Consider the following 5,303-nt stretch of genomic DNA (forward strand, 5'->3'; position numbering starts at 1 on the left):
GTCTACGAGTTGATGCTCCTCATCTCTATCCCTCTCTCTTTCTCAATATAAATCTGCTACTGTAAAAGCTCTCCTGTCCCGAAGGCTGGAGTTTATTGAGAACCACCAGTGGGAGCTGCTGAGGCCATTTGGCTGTTTGGTGGCTGGGGCCCAGGGCTGGCTGAGGGCCTGCGAGTGCTGCTCACAAAGCTTCTGGAGGGAGGATCGCCTTTGGCCTCTGGTGGCCCAGCTCTGAGTCTGGGCCCATGAGCCACCCCCCAGATTCCACTCCTGGGAGAAACAGTCATGGCTTTAAGGAAGGTCAGATCGCAAAGGCAGAAACGCTTCCTTGCTGGAGAGTTGGGGGTCCTGAGACCAAAACACACCTCGCGTGATTTTCCAGCTAAACATTGCCTGCCTGACCTCTCACCTGTGGCACATTCTGGTTAATCAACAGAGCAATTAGGGACTCCAAATGGGAGCCACCCCATTAGTTTCCAGGTTGTGAGCACATTTGCACTTAAGATCTGCTTCTGTTTGTGTTTCTGGGGTCTGTCTCTATAGTAAAACTGAAACGTTAACAGAAAAGCAGATGAAACCTTCTGGCTTCAGCCATGACTTGGCGGTGGGCAGGGCTAGAAGATGGATTTGTAGATCAGAAGATGCTGATGGGTAAGTGCTTGACGTGGGTGAACTGCCGGCCACCAGCTGGAAGAACTGCAGGTCCTTCCCCTTCACACTGTGGACCAGCAGCATGTCCTGCCGGTGGTCGGCTGTGCAGGTCGGGCGGCTGATGCCTTCAGTGCATTGGCCTTTGGACTCCACATCCTTGTCATTGGTTTTCTTGGGCAGAAACATCACCTTCTTGTTATTTTCTTTGGTGACCACAGTCATGGCCATGGTGGGTGTGTCTGTGACCTTGCCACTGCTGGCTTAGAGAGACCAGAAGGTACACTCAGCATGTTTTTGGTGGTGGGCAGGTCCTTCTTCTCTGTGTCTGTCTTCCTGTCCGCAGGCTCTTCCTTCCCTCTGGTGATCCACCTGCAGCCCCATCAGTTTGGCATCCACCCCCTCGCTGGTGGAAGAGGATGGGGTGGGCAAGGTCTCCTTGGCAGCAGGAGATGTGGATGGCAGGGTGGACAAAAGCACGCTGGAATCCGAGGGAGCCACATCATCTGTCTCCTGAAGCCACTGAGGTCAGTTGTACTATTTCAACTTTCACTACCCCCATGAAGGGAATGAACTATTGTGAAGAATCCTTGTCAGGGCTCTTCTGCTTGTAGATGAGCATGGTCTCCTTGATGGGCAGCTGGTGGATGCAGTTGGCCCCCCGAGATGTACTGTGTGATTCTTCACACGATGTCCAGCATGTCCTGCATGCACTGAGGGCATCCAGCTTGTTGAGCAGGTCGTGCCAGGCCAGATCCTGGAAGAAGTTGTAGTGGGAATCCATAGACCCCATGAATCCGGCCATGGGGGGTGGCAATCCAGCGGGATGACCAGGAAGCACCAGTAGCCCAGCCAGTCAGGCATCTTGTGGGACAGCTGCTCGACAAAGGGCCACAGCACGGCACCGAGGTAGTGCTATGCCCCTGCCACCGCAATCTTCATGGGCGTCAGGGGCTGGGAGCTGCAGTGGCAGTTATCTCTGTATCTGCTAGACGACGGTGCCGAAGGCTGCCTGCAGGTCGGCTGCAGAGCACACGCACACCACAGGCAGCATATGCTGCTGCCGAGAGTCTGCCAGGAACTGCCCCTGCCAGTCAAAGTGTTGACAAGGATGATGTTCTCAGGCAGTTGGTCGTCGGAGATGAGGCTGTGGTTTAGCTGGTCCTGCACGGTCTTCCTGGGCATCTCCCGCTGTCGGGCCAGCGTTCCCAGTCCAGGCTATTGGCCTGCTTATTCTGTGGCTGAGCAAGCTGCTGCTCCTTCGGGGACTTGCTTTGGCTCGGTGGCTAGCCTGCTTCCCAGCGGACCTAGTGGAAGGGATGACAGTAGACTCAGTCTTGATGATGCGACCCCTGGGTGGCAGCTTCTTGGTGAATGTTTTCAGGGCAGACACCTCTGCCTCCAGGCTGTCCTCAGGCTGTGCCAGTTGGTCTCTGGAGGCGGGCATGCTGTGGGCCACTGAGATGGAGACACTGTTCCTTGGCTGCTTACTCCCCTGGGGCCGGTGTCTTCTCAGGCACGTAGGCCAGACTCGGAGGCTCCTTCTGGCTCCAGGCATTGTGCATGCTCTCAATCTCTGTCTATGAGCTGGAGTGTAACAGACCTTCAAAATATGGACTCAGCTTGGGCTTGGGGGTGCTGAGGATGCTGTCATTGTCCTCTATGTCTGGGCTGCTCACTGGGGTTCTCCATGTCCAGCATGTCGTACAGAAGGCCCTGGTCCTCCTCTACCTCAGGGACATGCTATGCAGGGTCCTGCTTGGAAACGAGGACCTCGTCCAATGCTCTAAACCTGTGCAGCCGTGCCACAACTTTCTGCTTCAATATTGCTACCTTGTGATAGATGTCATTCTTACTATTGATCGCTGCTGCTTCTTGTGCTTCCCCATGTCAAAGTTGTCCTTGTCCAAGTCCTGCCCATGTACAACATTGTCACTGGCCTCCTGCTTGAAGGAAAAGCTCTTATACTCCTTTTATTTTCTTTCTTCTTTTCCAAGTGAGAGGAGGGGAGATAGACTCCTGCATGTACCTCAACCAGGATCCACCCAGCAACCCCCACTTGGGGCCGATGCTCTGTCTATCTAAGGTGATGCTGGCAAACAAGCTATTTTTAGCACCTGAGGCTAGGCTCCAATGAAGCCATCCTCAGTGCCACCCTCCTCCTCACTATGCACTCAAACCAATTGAGCCATGGCCACAGGAGGGGAAGAGAGGGAGAGAGAAATAAGAGAGGGGGGTAGAAGCAGATGGTTGCATCTCCTGTGTGCCCTGACTGGGAATCAAACTGGTGCTTCCACACACTGGTGGACGCTCTACTGCTGAGCCAACCAGCCAGGGCTTCATACTCCTTTTTTGAGTAGTTATCTGTGAACTTGGCCTTGGGGCCAGCCTGCATGATGTTGCCTTTGTCATTGACAGGCTAGCTAGACAGGAAGAAGATCCATCCAGATCTAAGCCATCTTGGCAGAAGCTTTCTTGACCCTGCTGCAGAGGCTCAGCACCTGGCCCCACTCCAGGGGGTGCTGCGCTCCTTCACCTCAGCCACGTGGATGGCGTCGGCCACCAGTGTCTTGTAGCCCAGGATGATCCTGTTCCTGTAGTGCTTCCTTTGCTGCAACATACCTGGAGCTTGTTGCCTTCTCTCAGGAAGTGGGGGTGCTACAGCCAGGTCAGCCCATTTCAGTCTCTGCTTGTCCACTGAGGGACAGCACCATCTCTTGGGAACTACAGGATGCGCTTGGGGCCCTGCTTCTTCATGGCAATTACCCGATATGAGTTTCTTCTTCAGTTCCTTGAAGACCACCAGCTTCTTCAAAGTCAGGCTGCATAACCCGGGCACACAGCTGCAGCTAAAGCTGTCCACTTCCCAGGTGGTGAACAGATTTGTAGGCAGTGAGTGGCATGTTGAACATAGAGGGCAGGCGGGCTAGGCCCTGGCCCCACTTGGCTTTGGCGCTGGTACCTTCACCCTTGGAGGCCTGGGGCTGTGGCCTGGCCGTGGACTCAAGGTGGTGGCAGGCGTGCCAGCCATGGAGGGCCATGGCGCGGTCACTTGCTGGCTGGGCAGCCGTGGGACTGGGACTGCGGTGGTGGTGGTGGTGGTGTGTGTGTGTGGGGAGGCGGACAGACGAAGCTTTCAATTCATTTTTATGGTGGAGTAATAGTCCATTGTAAATATGGAATGTTCATCACTTTTTAAAAACCATTTGTCTATTGATGGGCACTTGGGTTTTTCTATATTTTGGCTATTGTAAATAATGCTGCAATGAACATACGGGTGCATATCAAATTAGTGTTTTAGGTTTCTTTGGCTATATTGTTGGAAATGGAATTGCTGGGTCATAAAGCAGTTCCATTTTTAATTTTTTGAGGTAACTTAATACTGCTTTCCACAGTGACGGCACCAATTTGCATTCCCACCAATAAAACACGAGGGTTCCCGTTTCTCCACACCCTCGTCAATATTAATATTTGTTGTTTGGTAAGTTATTGGTGACAGCCATTCTTAGCAGGTGTGAGGTGATCTCTCATAGTGGTTTTAATTTTCATTTCTCTGATGATTAGTGATGTTGAGCATCTTTCCATATGTCTATAGGTCATCTGTATGTCCTCTTTGGAGAAGTGTCTGTTCAGGTCCTTTGCACATATTTTAATTGGATAACCTTCCTTTATTTTTTTGGTGTTGAGTTGTCTGAGTGCTTTATAATTTATCACTATTAATCCTTTGTTAAATGTATCATTGGTAAATATGTTCTCTTATTTAGTAGGTCGTCTTTTTATTTTTTTAAAAATATTTTATTTATTGATTTTACAGAGTGGGGAAGCAAGAAGTATCAATTCATTGTTTCACTTTGGTTGTTTATTGATTGCTTGTCATATGTGCCTTAACCTGTAAAGCCCAAGTTTTGAACCATCAGCCTCAGCATTCCAGGTTAACACTTGATCCAATGTACCACCACAGGCCAGGCAAGTCTTTTGATTTTGTTGATGTTTTCTTTTGCTGTGCAAAAACAGTTTAGTTTGATATAGTCCAATTTGTTTATTTTTTTCTTTTGTTTCCATTGCCCAAGGAGATATGCCAGAAAAAAAAGTTGCTAGGAGAAATGGCAGATTTTACTGCCTATGTTTACTTCTAGGAGTTTCATGGTTTTGAGTCTTACATTTAAAGTCTTTGATCTTTTTTGAATTTATTCTTGTATATGGTTTAAGAAAGTGGACTAGTTTCATTTTTTTTGGCATGTATCTGTCCAGTGTTCCCAATGCCATTTTTTGAATAGACTGTCTTTACCCATTGTCCGTTCTTGCCTCCTTTGCCATAGAGTCATTGACCATATAGGCATGGGTTTATTTCTTGGCTCTCTATTTCATTCTTTTGATGTATAGGTCTGTTTTTATGCCAGTATCATGCTGTTTTAATTACTATGGCCTTGTAGTATAGTATGATACCTCCAATTTTATTCTTTTTCAAGATAGCTATTGCTATTCTGGGTCTTTTGTGTTTCTATACAAATTTTTGATTATTTGTTCTAGTTCTGTGAGAAACACCATTGGTATTTTGATAGAAATTGCATTGAAGCTATAGATTGCTTTAGGTAATATGGACATTTTAAAGATGTTAATTCTTCCTATTCATAAGCAGTATATATGCTTCCATT

General features: G+C 48.9%; 1 pseudogene; it reads right to left on the minus strand.

Annotated features, from left to right (window-relative positions):
• Window positions 1-634: 634 nt before the first annotated feature.
• Window positions 635-3,689, minus strand: LOC136386467 (phosphofurin acidic cluster sorting protein 2 pseudogene; annotated as a pseudogene).
• Window positions 3,690-5,303: the final 1,614 nt, after the last annotated feature.

This window comes from Saccopteryx leptura, chromosome X, assembly GCF_036850995.1.
Source record: "Saccopteryx leptura isolate mSacLep1 chromosome X, mSacLep1_pri_phased_curated, whole genome shotgun sequence".
NCBI lineage: Eukaryota > Metazoa > Chordata > Mammalia > Chiroptera > Emballonuridae > Saccopteryx > Saccopteryx leptura.